The 19179-nt window shown below is 39.9% G+C and overlaps 1 protein-coding gene across 1 annotated transcript in view; it reads right to left on the minus strand.

Annotated features, from left to right (window-relative positions):
- Positions 1-18777, minus strand: part of LOC124171126 (protein jim lovell) — a 166233-nt gene extending 147456 nt beyond the window's left edge. Inside the window, exon 1 of the mRNA XM_046550263.1 lies at positions 18664-18777. The gene's annotated coding sequence lies outside the window, so the exon portion shown is untranslated. The remainder of the gene's footprint in view (positions 1-18663) is intronic.
- Between the last annotated feature and the right edge of the window lie 402 nt (positions 18778-19179).

Consider the following 19179-nt stretch of genomic DNA (forward strand, 5'->3'; position numbering starts at 1 on the left):
TTTATGTAATTTTTAATATTTGATGCGCCGGCAATTTTTAATCTGGGTCTATTCTGCTTTCTCAGCAACTTTCAATAGCATAATTATTACTCGAGTAAGCTGTCACCAAAAAAGAAAGGTTCAGAGGGTTGGTATGAGTTCTCTTAAGGCTTCCAGACTCCTGCACTACAAAGGGTATCATCCTAATATATTTACTTCCTTAGTTACACAACTTCGAGTTAATTAGGGAATATGGAGGTCGTTTTGTACATTTGAGAGCCAAATTACAATAATGAAAATTACTAATTGGAAATCAACCGCAAGATTGTTACTTAAGATTTTCAGTCCATTTATCAGGACTTCCTAGGTACATTTAAAGAATACTCGAGAAACAAACTTTCTGAGAAATGCATTTAGAGAAAAAATATAAATTAATTATTGACAAAAAATTGTATTTGGCAAAAAAGTATATGTGCATGGAGAAAATTGAGTTTAACTTTTTCAGAAAATTCATTGTTCCTCATTTTACTTCGGAATGCATTTTTATAAAATGTGAGACAAAGTCCAAATAATGCACAATGAAATTTGAGGACAGTCGTAGGTCCCATTAACGACCAAAGACTTTAGAAATTACCTGGCTAATCGTTTGGCCTTAACACGTTGCGGACCGATCACGGAGATCTTTGTGTTTTGTGTGCCGAACGCTGAGGACCGGCCACGGAGATTTCCGTGTTTTCACATATGATCAAAACTTACTCTGCTTCTTTCAATAATAGTTACTTATGCTCGCATTTACTTCTGGTATATTTCAGAATGTGCTTTCATTGATTTAGATTAGTTTTATACCATTCAAATTATTAATTTACTAATATTTTTTCAGTGAACGTTATCCACTTTTAGAGATTACTAGTCTATAGGAATAAAATGCCACTAAGCCCTAACGTGTGAAAAAAACTCGATTAAACATTCATTTTTCTATAACAGCAACTCTCTAAGGTCTACAGTGTTATGAAATTACGAATTATTATATTTTAGATGATAAGGAATAATTTTGGTGGGATTTCTTCGGTCTTTTTCATTTGGCTCTAACAAAATCTATTGTCGGTAGTTCTCTCATCGCCTACTTTGCGCCATACATTATAATGTATTATTAATGTATTATTATAATGTATGGCGCAAAGCCAATAATGCATATTTCACCTCTGGGTGCATTCGCCTGTCTTTCACACGCGCCATGGTCTGGATTGTCACAAGACATCCTATCTTCAGCGCTCAACGTAAACACATCAACGAGTCTCGAGGGCCAAGGATTATGAGGGTCATTTCAGCGGGACCCTTTCTTTCGGTCCTTGATAGAAAAGGGCCAGATGGCCACAACGCTTATCTTTGTTAGTCTCTAATGTTTCCCTTTTCTTAGAATGCATTTTAGTCTCCTTTGGGACGTTCTTGTGTTCTTTACTCTCTTCGTTAGAGATCTGAGGTCACGTAGTTTAGTGACGAATCATTTCCTTGGATGAAAGTGGGTGTGCGTTTACCCTATACCACTCCAACCGTAGCTACGTATACTAAGGATCAGTTAATAGTTGATGCATAAAAAAGGATGAAATTGGTGCATGCGTATTGAGAATATTACAAAAGGGTACTCGTACCCTAGCATTAGGTATTGATGATGACCACGGAGATATACATTCGCAGTTGATCAGAATATGAGACCAACATCATAAAAAGTTGATCTACCCCTAGCATTAGCAGAATTTTTATACGTATTTCACCATTAAAATATTGCATCATCATTATAATTGAAGAGAGAAAAATAATACTGCATGTAAAATTACACGAGCATGATAATGAAAAAACTTTTACCACAGGTCACAATTTGCCGTCGTCACGAGACGCGCCTGTGAGCTATAAATGATTTTAGAATTATTGTGGCCAAAAAAACTACATCCTAATAGTATACGCGAAATGTTGTGAAGTGAAATACTGTACTAGAATTTTACACATAATGATTTTTCTCTGTATCAGGATTACTATGCAAGCTGAACGTGATGTAGCAGAGAATGAGTCAGTTTTTTTTAATCAAACACAACAAAATTTTGCGTAAAAGTTTTGGTAGTTACAAAGTCGCTTGATAGAGTTGGAGTGATAAAAGCTTCTTTCAATGACCAAGGGGAGAACGGTGAGCTTACAATGCATTTCAGAGAAACAGCTTCCGGCACTGGATTTGATAAAAAAATGCTTCATGGAAGAATTAAAAATCTTTCGCAAAAGTTTCGAATAAAATCCAGCAAGAAATATATGCCATGAAACTGTAAATAGATTGAAGTTAAAAAATGCGGAAGCCATAAAAGCACGAAGCTATTAAAAACGAGCATGAGACACCAGCTATTACCGTAACTAATCCTAAGAAATGTGCACGCTTTTTAAAAATGAAACACCGATACAAAATTTGATTTTTGATAGAAAATGTGATTTATCGTATTCTATCAAAGGTAATATAGCAAATTTTTGTAATATACTACATTAAGTGAAAAACTACTAATATTCTAGGCTTTTCCGTGAATACACAATGTCACTTCCTCTGTCCTTTGCTGTCGAATGTTGAAGCTTGTCTGAAGTAAAGTGTGAGGAGGCCCGATGATGTTTCCAAGGGATCTTCATTACTTGCACAGCAATGAAAGTGAAAATTGTCTTATTGAAATAATGTCACTTATCTTTTTTTCCTGTATTTGTGAAAGTTATAAAGAATGTAATTCAAAGAAACAGTGAGAGATTATAAAGGATATTTGAGGCAGAAAAGGAGGAAATGCTTATGAGAAGGGAATCTGTCTCGCACAGTCATACTTTCTCCAAAACTTGGTTAGGAACGGTGTCGGAGGATGCGACCGACCGCTAAATTCAATCGCGCCATAACGGAAGGGAATGGAAAGAAGGCTGGAGTGAAACCCAGCGTCGCGTCGACATTAGCCTGCTCATAACGAAAGCCGCCAAGGGGATTTCAGCTTGACGTCCCATTCGACGGACGGAATAATGTGCAAGAAGTGCAAGATGTGCAATGTGCAAGATAAAGGATATTTGAGGCAGAAAAGGAGGAAATGCTTATGAGAAGGGAATCTGTCTCGCACAGTCATACTTTCTCCAAAACTTGGTTAGGAACGGTGTCGGAGGATGCGACCGACCGCTAAATTCAATCGCGCCATAACGGAAGGGAAGGGAAAGAAGGCTGGAGTGAAACCCAGCGTCGCGTCGACATTAGCCTGCTCATAACGAAAGCCGCCAAGGGGATTTCAGCTTGACGTCCCATTCGACGGACGGAATAATGTGCAAGAAGTGCCCTCCATAAAGCACTCAAGTAGTCTCCAAAAATATTTCTGACACCTCCAGAATTTGAACTTAGACCCTCATGGTGGGAAGACAGCCACCACACCGATCCGAGACCCTTTCTAATCTTTCTAATATTTATAAGAGGTTGTCTGATGTCTGCTTGCCTGTCCGCTATGCATATGAATGTCCATACGGCTGCACGGAATGCGACCGAAGTTAGTACGTAGGTGCATCTCATGCTCCCAAAGCCAGTAGTGATACTTCTAGTGTTGTCCTACGTGTTATTTGAGTCGTTTTCTCAGTACCGTTTGTTACGACATGTCATACATCTTCTGTGGCTAGACATCCTACCTGGTAAACACACCTTTTGACACGCTCCAAGGGAAAACTAGAGGATTCTACACTTAACTATTAATCCTTTCGGTGCAAAACTGGGGGTTGAGCTTCTACGGCCTCGAAACTGTAAATAGGAAAATACTCACCTGTGAAGATTCCCGGTTTTTTGTGTAGCAAGAATCCTTAGTGGATGTCCCTACAGCCCCCACAAAGTATCTTGTTTTTGTATGTTTGTTGTGAGTGAATGTTGTGAGTGAATTCCAAGTTTCCCAGTTCTCTGGGTACTATCCCTCCGGAGCAACGCCAGATGGCCTGCCAGTAAAGTTTATAAGCAACAACATATTGGGGAAGATCTTTGTTAAGTGTCTCTCATTGCGCTTCATGGAGCTTTGCATCCCAAGGAAGGAGTATGAAAAAGGGTCAAAGAAGTTTTTAGATGAAGTGGTAATATGATAAGACGGAAAGAAAGAAAAATTGGAAGATGCGTGACATAAGAAGTAATCCCAGGAAAAGTTTGGGTGGTGTGAAAAGGAATCAAAGTGTATAAATGCAGAACTTACCCGGTGTAAGAGATATCTATAAATTATTATATTGTATGGGACACCTGATAGGGGGAGAAGTTATTTCAAGGGTTTCTTGTATTGAAGATGCGAGTTTTTGCGAGGATCAGGCCGAGAAAAGAAATTGGATAGGAGGATAGGAGGTGTAGAGGAAATAAACATATCTACCGAATTGTCTGCTTTTACGAATAAATACCTTCATTGGAGCACCTAGAATCGAAGCAAGAACCCGCGAATTTGTGGCGAGTGTTTCAACAAACCAAGTTTAATGAGCGTGCTTCTATAAACTCCACAAGTTAGAGGAATAAATTGGTAGGTAATATAGAGCTCTCGATGAGTGTTTGATGGATCCTACTCCGCATCTATGTGAGAGCGCCCAACCTATCGAGTGAGGAATTGATGATTTGCCACTTAAGCCATCCCCAAGAACTTTTCCTTTCTAATAGCTATCGGTAAAGTTGATGGAATAACGGTAGTGATGATTTCGCAGCTGAGACCGCAAAATTCACCACAGAAAAGTTACCACGGACCGGGTATTGAAACACGAGCATTATGGCTTTCAGGTCTACTGTGTGGGCTACTTAACTCCTTACTTTATCAAGATAATTATGTGCATTGTTTATTTGTCCAAGTGAACTTTTTCGATTGAAAGGCCCTGATTATCATCCTTAAAGTGTGGGTTAGTCTCTCCCCGGTGCTGAACTTTCCATTGACTCACTGCCGCGATTTGCGTGATACTAATAAGAACATGCGCATTAAATGAGACACTAAATTGCTACTAAAAAACGTACACACGCCGACGCCGAATACCTTAGCCTTTCCTTCAATATATTAAATACCCTAGAATTGGTAATCTGCCCGCCAATTTTTCAGAGTAACAATTTCAGCGACCAGAAGCTTCTTACATTAGGCAGAACTACATCATGTTACAAGCGTAACCTTGGCTTGCGGAAAAAATAAATGCAAAGGCAACGCGCAAGAGGAGCACCAAAATACACTATCTACGTGCCAGCGTAGAAGATTTACTATCGTTACGAACATCTAGGATCAAATGAGAAGAATACGGCTCATTTACTCATCACTGCTGGCGGCATATACAAGTTCCGCTGACCTGCTAGCTCATTTGGAATACAAACAACTCGCCGCGGACCATTACTACGGTTGACATTTATCGCTTTCTTTCACAGAGAAACATCCTCTGGAATACTTCTCGCCGGTGCTTCAATGTTCTTTCAACAAACATGAAACAGACCTCCACTCTTTTTTACGGGTCTCACATCAGACAAAGCCAATGAGAACTAATGTTACTACAACAATTCCCAATATTCTATTTTCACGCGAAACAGTCACGGGGGGCGAGAAGAAGAACGAATAATACGAGAGGTAGCGAGAAATAACTGTACGTTGTGGCTGGCATAGTGCACGCCGAGCTTACATTGCACTTTGTCCGCAGTGTCATTTCCACGCCACTTATTGAGACGCGAGCAGGAACTATGGTGAGAATTTGCTGCTCGTAATTCTCTTCACGACCCGAAAGAGAGGCAAAGTTTCTGCTTCCTTGATGGGTATTTACGAAGAGTGCTGCGCTAAGTATCTCCCTTGCTATCGCCTGCGTCTCTAAACAATCGGGTTCACTCACGTGCGTACATATATAACTATAAAATGAGGAACATGAATGTTGCTATCATTGATGAATTTAGGAAGCCTCTATGAGAGGATTGCTCCCTCAACTCTCCGAATTTCATATTAGATATTATGATAGAGGCGAACATTTTTCTATAAAGCTCCATATTATTAAAATGCAATCATCAAATTTAAAAAAAGAGTTTTAATGGGAGTCTCGTGCCAATAATTTTCCAATATTATTCCGGATACCCTCCGATCTAACCCCGAAAAGACTGCCTGTAACTCTGTTCATGTTTACACTAGTGAGTATATAACAATGGGTTAGAAAAACTGCGAAATATTCTACCTAATATCAGAAGTAAGAAAATTACTTTACCCTTGGTTATTTGTCACGTTTCAGAATTTTAGTTAAACCCGGACAATGCAGCAAAAATAACTATTCTATTTTATACTACAAATTAAATACTTGTGCGATCTTTCTTTAATACGTACAGGATTGTTCACCACGTTCTTTTTTTGATAACTACATTGTGGAACACTAGCACAAGTTCCATCATATGAACAATAAGCGCGATGAATGAAAGCCGCGGAAACTTACGACTCAACTAAGACCCACGTGTGCCCAAAAGAAACTTCAGTTGATTGATAAATTGTGATGACGTACAGTGCGGAAGCCATAATCGCTATAAGGACAGATTGGTGTGTGGGTATAAGTGCTGGTGATAGAAGAAAAATTTAGAAAAAAAACAGTATCCAGCCTACTCCCAACTTAAATGTCTCAAAAAATCCATAAAATGTTTTGGAAATACACGACGGAGAAAGAGAATAAACTAAATAATCGACGAAGAAATGTCCACAATAGGTCGGACTCTTAACTCAGAACCGAACGGCACGAATTTAAATCCACTAAACATGTAACAAAACAAAGCAGATCTAGGGAAAATCAAATATGAAAAACTAAAAATGAGTCCACTATGATACTGCAATTTAGATATTGACAGAAACATCTTTCTTTTACTTGCAGTCACATGTACTCGGCAACTTCATTAGGGCGCATAATGTGCAATCGTTCTCGCAAAGTTTCCATCATGGAAAGGCAGAACTCAGTGAGAAGAATTAGCATGATATCTGCCATGTCCTTAGATACGTCAAGTATGTAAGCAGGGTCAGATCGATTAGGAATAGATTGCATTTAAAATTATGGACAGAAATATAATAATAATAATCGGAATCAACATAATAAAAATGTCTCTCCCTCACCGTTTCGGAAAATATAGGAAATTATAACATAATGATAATTAGGTTGAAACAGGCACATTGAAATAAAATGTAATTTTTAACTTACTCACTCAGTGATTCAACCCGAAGGTTGGTTGGGATAGGCGTGGATAGAGCTCACCCAGGTCTAAGCCAAAGGCGTGTGAATATCACACATTCAGGGTAGGGCGACCGATTCCTTTCCCTAGATAACTCCGCTAAGGGGTGTCTGACAGAAACACACACGAAATGAGAGGATTTTCTTTGGGGGTGTTCGAAGGCTTCACCCGGGATTTGAACCCGAGACCCCTCGATCTACAACCAAGCGCTCCACCCACTAGGCTACCGTGCCACCCGGAAATTTAACTACCTGCATAATTCGATGTCTGAATTTCATCTGTATTACTGGAAAAATGAGAAAAATGATGGTGAGATATGAGAATTCTGAGCAAGAAATAATTTTATTTTTAGAATTTGATCGATTTTCAATTAATGCACGGAATTATGCAACATTCTGAATTCCTTCAAGCGTGGAACAATGGATTCTGCAGCAATTTTTACGCTCAAATTTGCTCAGTCAAAGCTCCCATCGATTTGTACTACTTTAGATATAAACTTGACAGACTTCTGCGTTTTTATTCAGCGCTTATCTTCCTGTAATCTCCCAAGACACTCCAAACGTATTAATTCTTTGAGATTCCCATTGTAAGACCTATTTTAATCCAGTAAACGAGTCAATGCTCCGTGTCCATCTTAGATTTATTCAACTCCAACTACAATTTATGCATACAGAAAAACAATTTGTAGGAACAGTTTGTAGGAATGTTCTCCAAAATCGCAATCGGAATATGTGCAGTATTTTGGATAAATAAAAACCTGCGTTCAAACTGCGATGCATCGCTCCAAATAGCCTAATTAAAACCTTGCATTATTACACTACAAACTCTATACTTAGTTTAATATCTTAAGCTGCCACCCACCTTTAAGGCATTTTGAAGAATTTTATACGACGTTTACTCTGTTGCAGTGTGTTTTTTAATACAATTACTATCCTATCTCTGTTGTGTCCTCCGTTTACAGTTGATGTGATCCATTTACATTAAACGCCCATCGTCAATTATGAAAACACTCTACACTGAAGGCAATGTAGTTTGCACGCTTCCTTTTACATTGATTAAAAAAGTTGACGGTATTTCGTGAATGTCCCTGTAAAGTTACACCTCCATGAAAACCTGCTAAAATCCCCTCAAAGTAAAAAATGCTTAGCGAGTTATCGAGTTTAACTTAAGCGATTATCAAAGAAAATATTTTCGAGCAAAATTTTCTCAAAGCCTTTATATCACCTCAATGTTTCTACCTATATTTTTGGCCATATAAATGCATACACCCTTGCGAAAAGACCACTTAACGAAACGTGGGATTAAAGAATAATCGTTTTCCATTACAGGACACCTGACTGCAATTACTTGACGACGTGCTTTGAATTATTATCTTTGGAGATGAGATTTGGGCTTCCAACGAATGCTTCAGACATGAATATTACAAAAGAGTATCCTCAAATCGGTCTATCAATTTGTTGTGAACCACCTCGCTCGCTCATTTAAATGGATTTGTTTACCAAAGTCGCCACTCGCGTCGCTGACGGACAAATTGATCCGAGTTTCGCGGGAAAATAAGGTATAATTAGGAATATTAACCGAAATGTATACTCATGGTAATGCGACACATCGAATTTAAAACTTTTCAATGCTTTTCCTCGTAATTACAAACATTATACTGCAAAATGTTGGACCAAAGTGGATCGCATGGCATTCATCACAGCGCCGCGGACATTTTTAAAAACCGATAAAAATGCGACTGAAGTGGCAATAGAAATCAGCCTTCCACGGGATGAAATTGGGCCTCCTCTATGCAGTACCTTGTCTTCAGGGTAAATGTGTGAAATAGGCGCGTCACACGAAGGAAAAGACTTTAAGGGCGAGTGCAATGGCTTAAAAGTGGCGAAAATCAAAGAAATAATGAAAAGAGGATTGAAAAAAGCGCAGAGGGCTCTCGACTAAAATGAGTCAGCCACGCGACCACTGTACGCCACGGAGGCCGATTGCGTGCGTCCAATAGCAGCGACCGCGAGCACTCAAACCCTCCCCTCTCCTCCGCACTCGAGCCGTTGTCGATATTAAGGTGCGGATCAAATGGGATGAGCCTGGAATGACTTAGGCACGTTGAAAGCCAGACTAACGCACCGGTCCTTTTGCTACATGCGGACATGCTACTGGGCGCTTGTGTGCCTGCTAGGTATTATCTCCTTCATCAAGGAAAAGACGAGGGAGGGTATGAAAGTGACCGATACTTAACAACACAAAAATAAAAAAAATACTCTCGCAACAATATCAAGAAAATGTACAAGAATTAATCAGAATCGAATGGCAGAGGAATACATTAAAAGTTAATGCCAAACATGAATACAGTTCAAATGCCTGAAACTAGAAAAGAACTCCTTTTCGCTGGAAAGAAGTCCTGGAGTAAGAAAAGCATATTGAGAATTATTTTCCCTAAAAGTTAAAAAAAAAGTATATTCAAATCTATCAAAATGAATGAGAATAGGTTACATTAAATTTTTACGATGGATTTATTAGTTTCAATTAGGAAAAATATTTTGTTACTAAATAGAAAACATTGTGATGTTATAGATGTAATTTCGACATTACAGAGAATTCGTAAGGTAATTCTCTGCTCTGTGCAATTTTGGAGGAAAATTGAAATATTCCTAGTTGAGAAGACATTGCCAATAGCATAGACATTGTATAATGGCGCTGAATGAAATGAGTCGAATGAAGAATGTAAGAATGGAAGCATAACTTGTAAAAGAAAAGCATTAGAAGATAAAAATATTCCTAATAGCTTACGTTCGAAATATAACACTGGTATCTTGAATCGACTGCACGTCTCAACCTGTCTGAAGAGAGAAGCTGGCCGGTAATTTCACGGAACTGCTTGCCCTTCACAGCTTACCTTTGATCTGACGGAGCGCATCTGGTGTGACTATCTGACACTAATTACTAATTAAGAATTTCGGGGGGGTCCAATGATTATCTATCATATTTGAGAGAGATGAACTCAAAATTTTTGCAAAAGCTCCTAGCTTGAGACTCATAGGTACAGTTTAGTATTTGGAGGAGGCGACCGACAGCTGAGGTCATTCGCGCCATGAGGAAAGGGTTTGGAAGGAATGGTGGAGAGAAACCCGGCGACGGCATCAGCCTACTCTTAACGAAAGGCGCCGAGGGGATCAAAATATGTGAATATGGAGCATAAAATGTATTAAAACTGCCTCTGGTGTGCGTAAAACGGGGTAAAATCATAGAATGATAAATCCCGCACGTAAAATAATATTGTTCAAATATGCAATTTCAATCAAAGAAAGATTAGCAACAAGATAGACCGAAACATTTGGGCCAAATATTAATGGTAAATTACGCATGGAATATCCTTTGGAGCGATTTGGTTAACTTAACATTTTAAGAATCCTACAATTGCAGCCAGTGGCGGATCCAGGATAGGGACAAGGGGGGCTAAGTGGGGGTCGGAAAAAATTAACCACTCTATCTAGTGTAAATTGGATACCCAAGGGGGGGCTAGAGCCTCCTTTTATGATAAATCCACATAGATTCGCCACTGATTGCAGCAATCCTGCGCTTACGAAGTACGTATGAGAAACTATATTGGTCCAAGCATGGATAAGTGCTAGTGTAATACTCATGAACTTCATCGAGAAAAGAGTCTATAATTGCCAGTGTTTGGAAAATATATCTAAATTCAATAAAAATGTCTATATCACTTATATAACCCTGTCTTGAATTTAAAAAGTACGTATTTGATTATATGGCAGCAAAAATTACCAAATAAATGTTTCGGTTTAAAAACTAACTCACATCACTCTCAGAAAAATAATTTCGGCGCAATGTGTAAGGTTCTATTCCGCCAAGGAGCAGGCAATCAGCGTATGAATTTCGGACTGGGGTTTATTCTTTATGAGGTGCAAGTGCTCTGATTAGAGACGCCTGGCTAACACCCTTATCAAAATGTTCCGACAATCAGAAAGTCAAACCGTGACAATTTTGCATATGAGTATAAGAGTGAGAGTGTGAAGGTCTCACCACCATTTGAACCCAGACCTCTTCCATCTTGAACTCACCATTAAGTCCTTCACCAAAATTAAGTCATTAAGTCCCCACCGCCACCTAGAATGTAGCCACCCAAAGACGCGCCGCAAACTACAATGCTGTAATCATATCATGATATGGACGATTGACCCAACTTTTACTAACGTCAGAAGATTTAAAACCGATTTACAAAAGTTAAATGGTTGGGAAGTAGGTGGATGCGACCGGAAACTGAGGTTATGTGCGCCAGTAAAAATGGTTAGTTATGCTGGTGACAATAATGCGAGCATGAAGATGAGAGTACGGGAAGATAAAAACAAAATGACCTATTCTCATCGTGGTCCTTAAGGTAAACTTTCTGCGTTACTTAGGGACCAGTGGACGAGATGTGATCGTCGAAAGATATGCAAGAATGAATGGAGCAACTTATTTTAGATTAATTATATTATACAAATTTTTACAAGTTGGCTATTTGTCGGGTGGTAGCAGATAATATGTAATGAAAGTACATCAGAAAAATAAAACTTGATGAGTGAAATCAAAAACTTAATTTTTTCCAAGATACTTTTTTTGCACTTATTCTTAAAAAAATATTTATATTGCTTGGAAAGTGCTGAAACAGTTCTGCAGGGAGTTTATTCCAGCCATAAAATGTGCTATTAAGATATGAGAAATTTTTATGTCGTTTCTTTGAGGCCGGCATTTCACAAATGACAATGCTGACTCACAGACCCGATTGGTGTGGAAATTAGATTGTAGACTTCCCGCCACAAGTTAAATTAAATCCTGCTTGAATCCTACTCCCAATTGAAATCCCATAGGAGGGAGATACGTTCCGAGAAAAAGCACAGCGCATGCTTCGATGCTTCTAGGAGGACACTCATTGACAGTAACCGTCTATGGGTACGTCCATTTCATCACGAACATCTTGGCGCATTCCGCTGAGGTATGGTTGCTATTGCGCCATAATTCTTCTAAAATGTCTTGGGGGCAAGGATGGCAAGTGAAGATTGCTCATAGATAAGTTTCGATCCCAAAAGTTGAGTGGATGGGGATAAGAGAGAATAGTTTCGACCCTTTACGTTTGACATACGTGTAGAGAGGTTAAAACATTGTGATTCAAAATCGTATAGCCAGTTTGAGTTCATCGTTCTCGTGTTAGCGGTAAAAATGTGAGTGCCCCATTCATCTATTGGCAGTAGGCCGAGCCTCTACTTCATTCAACCATACTTCGTACTCGGTGTGTGGGTCGAAGGTAAAGCAGTGTTCTCCGGTGCGAAACATTATCTGTGTTTCGTTTCGTCCCCGAGTTTTACTTAAGTTTCGACCCGAAGTAGTTTTGATTCCGATTTCGTTTCGACCCTGAGTTTAGCTCCCTCGATTTAAATCCATTTCTTTTCTACACTTCGCTCCCGGGAACGAAACTATTAAATTTTTACTGGTTTTGATTTTCGTCTAGTTTCTGTTGCCATCCCTGCTTGGGGGTTGGTATAGATGTGAAAATTTGGTGTCGGTAATGGAAAAGAGACATGTTACAGAAGAGTCGACATGTCATTTTATCGGAACCAAATAGGATGCAGCATGCGTGGCCATTAATGAACTGCTCCCACCTTGACCAAAATGCAGCAGCCCTTCAAGTTCCGAAGGCATTTGATAAGTAAAATAATCATCCGTGCTGTCGGTCCACACCCTGAAATACCAGAACCATTTCGAAGAATTATACTGTTGTTCAGCATAAAAATAAACTTTTCATCAAGGAATAAAACATAAATTGAACGACACCATCTATAAAAGTGATACGGAATCCACAAAACTTTATTTCCTTTGAAGCAAAGTGAAATGGTAGCGTAGAATTAACAAAAAACATAGACTTTCATCCTAGCCGCACTTTCACTCCGCGGCAGAAATTCTGGTTATTTCAAATAGAAGGGCATTTACGCATTAATAAGCGATGAAATTTTAATGGCCGACTAAAAAATTTAGCCCAAAAAGTAATCAAAATTATATGCATTATGTGGTGCTTCTAAGTCAATTGGAGGAATAAGGTCTAAGATGGAGACGATTTTGAACTATTTTATGCGATGGTAACAGATAAACTCACAAATACAGCTGAGGTTATCAGATAAAATATTTACTTATGACGGCTTCTCAAAATCATGGCTTCTTCTCGTCGCGAACCTGACATACACATTTCCGAAACCTTTGTTCTATTGTTCGTACGGCATTACATTCTGTTAACCATATTTCAAGAGAGGCTGCATCGTAATACAGTTATGAGCAAGGAAAAAATATTGGAAACATCCCATACTCGAAGAAAATCATAACGAGATGTTCAACAATAAATGCCATTTAAACCCCATTTTTTGGCATGGCGGAAATCTATACTTAAGTTAACAATAATGGAATGGAAATATATAACGGAATGGAAAAAACGGAACCATGACTTTTAAAGTGAAGGAGACTTCAAATACGCGAATCCTTGCTGGGCAAACTCAAACTCACCGTGGAAACTCCTACGAGCGAACAGAAAGGGTTACCGGCAGGTGTTGTAATGGAAATCAATGGAAATAAAAATTCGCACCAATTTCATGCAAAAAGTAGTTTCAAACATTATGTACACAGCATGTATTGGCAGTTCAGTTCATCCTTTCCAAGCATTACCAAACATGAGCTTCCACATTCTTTCATACAGTCCCATGGATACTATGCTTCATGGTAGTACAAAACGCGTTCAATATTGAAACTTCTCTATGCCTTAAATTATTTTTGACATTATATATTTTTCAATGGTATCAAGACTATGAAAAAAATTGGGTACGTTTTAAAATCCAAACCATTCAATTTTATGTCTTATGAGGTGGAGATATTCTCATCCCCCTCTCCCTCACCTCCACAGAAACTTAAGATGAAAAATCCGTCCCGTAGTCATATGCATTAAATAAATATGAGTATAATGAAAACTGACTAAATTAAATCATGACATGATATCTGAATTTTTATTGGGAGTAAGTTTTGGCTCTATGTACCTATCGGTGAGAAATTTTATTCAGGTAAAAATTTGAAGAAGCGAATAGGCGAGAGCGGATGTTATTTCTACCCTGACTGTTCGGGAGTGGCAGGGAACGCTGACCGCTTGGAATAATGGAATGGCAAATGAAAAATGATAAATGGTAATCGGAATAGAATATTAAGCAGCCATAACTTTTAACTAAGACTATAGTGAGGGTTTTAAATTATAGATTTCTAAATTTTGAAAAGAAATAAATGAGAAGGTATTTTTACAAGATGACTAGGTGTTTGGAGAGGGTGTATCTCCTCTTTTGGCCTTTGCAGCCTTCCAATACTGTGGTGAAAATCTGGAACAACCTGCTGGCCCCTACAAATTACGGAGCAACAAGAACATTTTTCCGGCCGTATGTAAACCTATAAATATGGCAAAGAAATCGTGTGCATGAAGTACGAAAAAATTTTACTCTACTAAATGTTTTCGAAGTTATTCTTACGACCTTTGAATGCTTTTCCGTTCCTTTCCTTTGATTAGTCACCCAACAATATTTCCTTTGTTAATCTGTTTTAGAAGCTATGTTAGTTGTTTACTAGCACACTGTTATCATATTCCAAAATGAGTGCTATCAAATTCATAATCTATACGTTAAAAGTATTTGAAACAACATCGTTGAAAATGGATTACTGTAAGAAAATTTTCTTGAATGATTTTTTCGATGTTACACCGACCAAAATAAATATTACTATCAGAGACTTCTATATGAAATGGATATTGTAATATGTATCCATGCTACTTACTATACAAAAGGGATTACTCAGTTTATACCCAAATTTTAATGATTGACACTCAGAAAGAAACACCAGCTAATATACACTTTGGAAAGAAATTTCCATTACAAAACATAACATTAACAAAAAATAGGAAAGTATGTATTAATATGCGGTGATCACAACAGCTGTTAAGAAAGGAGTTCGTAAAAGGCAGTGCTTAGACAAATTTTCATGCACAATCATAATTTTTTTAATTGGGAAAATGAATCTTATTTAAAAAATCACTTCAGTCTCTTATATACGGAGAATACCATTAAATAGTAACAAAAATGAGCCATTCAACTCCTTGAACATAATTTGACGGTTTTTATGAGCTTTCTCATATCACCTATGAAATATTTGTCCTCTCCTAGACAGCACGGCTAGAATTTCTCATTTTGGTTCAAGACACTGACAGATTTCTAATTTTTGCCGATGGAGATTTTAGCAGTATTTTGATCAACATTCACCGGCTATGGATAGCTATGTCGAGTCAAGGTTAAAAATGAATTATTCATCCGAATATTATTTAAAAATATGACAATTATGTTCATGAATATCTTTCTAACTCAAGTTCCGACCAACTAACGCAAAGAAGAGGTTGCACTCACATTATTTACTTGTTCATATCCGGTGAATGCGGGTGAGAGGTTCTAAGTTTATTTACGTTTGTCTATTTTTAGTATGCTATTACTTCCTTCGTGAGAGCGTAAATTTTGAATCGAAGGAGTTAAGTGCATTTAAATCGGCAGAATATCACAGAAAAAGACAATTCAATATCTTAAATGAATATCCTCATATAATTCTCATGAATGCTATGCAATTGAGGCAAAAAAATTTCAAACAAACATGAATATGATTAATGGAAAACTGTCTGCACATCAATAATAAATTATAATAGCTGCAAAGTACTCTATTATTAACTTTTGAAGTACAAATTAAAATCTACTACTGACAGATTAAAATTCAAAGGCACGTTACACTGATAGAATAGGTTTCCACACCTAATGAACGACTAACTTTTAGCTATTCCCGCGGTCAAAAGGAAAACAGAGAACGCTAAACTAAGGGAAATATACTATTAAAACACTCATATTACAACTTGACGGCGCTGATATCCGAAAGTAGCCATTAACAAAGTGATCTTGGATAAACAATGACCGTTAATAAGAAATATACTTCATAAGGGAAAGACAGCCGAAATAAGAAATTGGGTTCATATTTTCTTTTCCACATTCCAATAGTAATTATGGCTCTGACGGGTAAGATTATAAATAGCGAATAGATAAAAATAAAAACCTCAATTCCTTGCCTTATTACATAAATTTTAAGCGGCCAATATTCCTCTCACAAGCATCATTCATTATTCGTCACTTTTATTCCGGTCAAATTTTTAACTCCAAATATGTAAACAAAGACAATTTTCATAAATGCTTACTTTGTAACCACCCACCAATGTTCGAATTCGTCATGAAAAAAATCAATTGTGACACACTGACCGTGATTGCGTCGGAAACATCAACCTTTCCGTCACGATTATTGCAGATACCAATTTGACAGAATGCAAACGCACAAATCAGTTAGCAATAAAGTAAAAACTTAGATGAAAGTTCATAACGACTGCACTCCTTTTGACATGGTTAATTCGTAAACAAACGAAGGGCAAGCATGGGTTCGCATTTCGTCCTTCGTGAAGGGAAACCGACTGCCGCACGTCGACGAGGCAAGGACCTCTGAAGTAAATAACCGGGCCTTCGCACCAAATGACCCCGTTCGACTCCGAGACGGAGAGACCGCAAAGCATCCAAGTGGCTGGCAGGGTGGCGATCGCTTGACGAAAGTTGGGGTTTGTTTGGGGGGCGGGTGCCAGGGTGGGTGCTGGTAAGGGGGTGGGAGGGGGAGGGAGAGGGGCGTTAGAAGCGCGGGAAAGAGCCGCGCCGCCGACTCGGAGCTGGGCCGGCAAATACCGGCTGATTCTACGCGCGGCATCGCGGAGTCGCCGGTTCGCGTTAACTCGAACGCGCTCGCCTCAGAATGTCAGCTGCTTAAAATCGCTGCATTGAGAAAAATCTTTTACGAAATGAAGGGCTAAGTGGAATAAAGCATGCCACAATCAGAACTTTTTTTTGAGTTTCTAGAATGCCTAACACGGATTCTACTTTATTTTCGCACCTTAAGCGAAAACTTTCATCCACGATTAGATAACAACACATTGGTTGAGAGTTGACGTGCTAACAATGTACAAAGGTATGGTATGAAAAAATATGGATGAGTAAGCACACCCTTTGCACTTGGACCCAATTGAAGGATGTGCCATTTTTCCACCAATCTCTTTAAACGAATTTAGCACGTCAACAACGCGTGAGTCTGGGAAGCCTCCAGGAATTCGTGTTTTTGATATTGCGTGTTGAAATAAAATACAGACAATGTATCGGAGTGAATTCCAGAAAGTAAAAGAGTGTTTTACCAAGGATTGGCTAGCAAGAACTCCACAATTAGTTATTTTACACGCGAAATGCTGTGGCCACACAAACAATATTCTATACATCTCCCATAAGGAATACCATTGCCAAGATTCGAACCCAGACCCTCAAAATAATATCAAGACTATCATGTCACACGTGTGATTCCAGGCATCGCATTTTTTTAGTATAACATGATACAATTTGGGCGTAAACACCAGCATCCACACTGAATGTGTCTCAGGTTGGTATCTAGAGGGAGTTGCGAATTCGCGCATGGGAACACATGTGCACGCTAGCACAATCGCAAGCCTAACAGGTGTGGGTCAAAATCGGTCCCGGCATATGTACCTAAACATTGAACTAGAAGGGTTTACTTTTGTTCCACCAACAGTATCCCCAAGAGGAATAAACACCTGAAACATATCACTCAACCAGAATTGCACTGAAACACGAGTCCTTCGTTAATATCATCGCGTTTCCTTCCCCGAAACATGAAAAAAGCGTCGAAAACAAATAAAACTACTCTTGCGAATGAGAAAAATCGTAGAAATATACGCACACCAACATATAAATGCTTATTGCTACGATTATCGCAGAGTTTCACACGAGTCCCACAGTGGTTTCACAAGTCCTTCACGATTTACACGGTGTTTTCGAAAGGTAAAACACGCCGCTTTCGATTTCGTCATGCAGAAACACGGACATATTTATCGGCTCCGTGCGTGCTTAGCTCCGACCGCTTCCGAAGTCGTCTTCACCCACCACAGAACAGGACACCGGCTTCAAATCGGCCTTCCGACTTGAGAAACGCACGAATCGCACCCAGGAGACGCGGTCACGAGAAAGACCGGCAGGGGACGGACGCGTTGCGCGACCCGCGGAGGGCCGGGCGCCGCACCGGCTGCCGTCTCCCGCCGGCCGGCGCGCGAGACCATCGGACCCATGTGGGGCCCTCACCGGTGGCCACGACGCCTCCCCCCTGGGGGGGTCGCTAAAGGCCGTGCCGGGGGCAGAGGCAGGAAGAGCCCTTTTTTCGGCACGTAATGACGGTGGGAGTTCACATGTGAGCGAGGAGATCCACGGGAAACGAATAATTGCGCGGGGAGGAAGCAATCAGCGTCACGAAGGAGCACTCACCTGCGGACGAGGAGAGGTTTTGTCTGGTGGTGGTGGCGGCCTCAGGCCATGCGGCGGGGCGACGAGGCAAGGCGACTCGTGCGGCGCGCGCGTCGCAACTGTTTTGTGTCGGCGGCGGCGGCAGCAGCACAACTGAGGGCCGAGGGCGCGCTCGCCGATCTTCCAACCAGCCTCCCCTCCCGCCCCCCCTCTCTCACGTGGTCACTCCTCTCGCTTCAATCACAACACACGCCCCACCTGCAAGGCCCGCGTGTCTCCCCGTGCGCCCTCGCGTGCTTCGTGGGTGGGGGAGGGGGTGTGGGAGGGGAGGGGGTGGTGGTTGGTAGTGAAGGGGGCGGAGGGGTAAGAGGAGAAGGGGAGTTAGTATATATGTGTGTGTATACGTGCTTCTCTCATGCTCTACCACCCCTCCACACTCTCCCCACCCCCCTCGCCGTGTAGGTAGGGGGTTTGGAGGCGCTCCGGCAGAAAGACGAAGGAAAGACGGGAGAAGCAGAAGAAGACGAAGAAGTAGGG

The sequence above is a fragment of the Ischnura elegans genome, chromosome X (assembly GCF_921293095.1).
Source record: "Ischnura elegans chromosome X, ioIscEleg1.1, whole genome shotgun sequence".
Taxonomy (NCBI): Eukaryota; Metazoa; Arthropoda; class Insecta; order Odonata; family Coenagrionidae; genus Ischnura; species Ischnura elegans.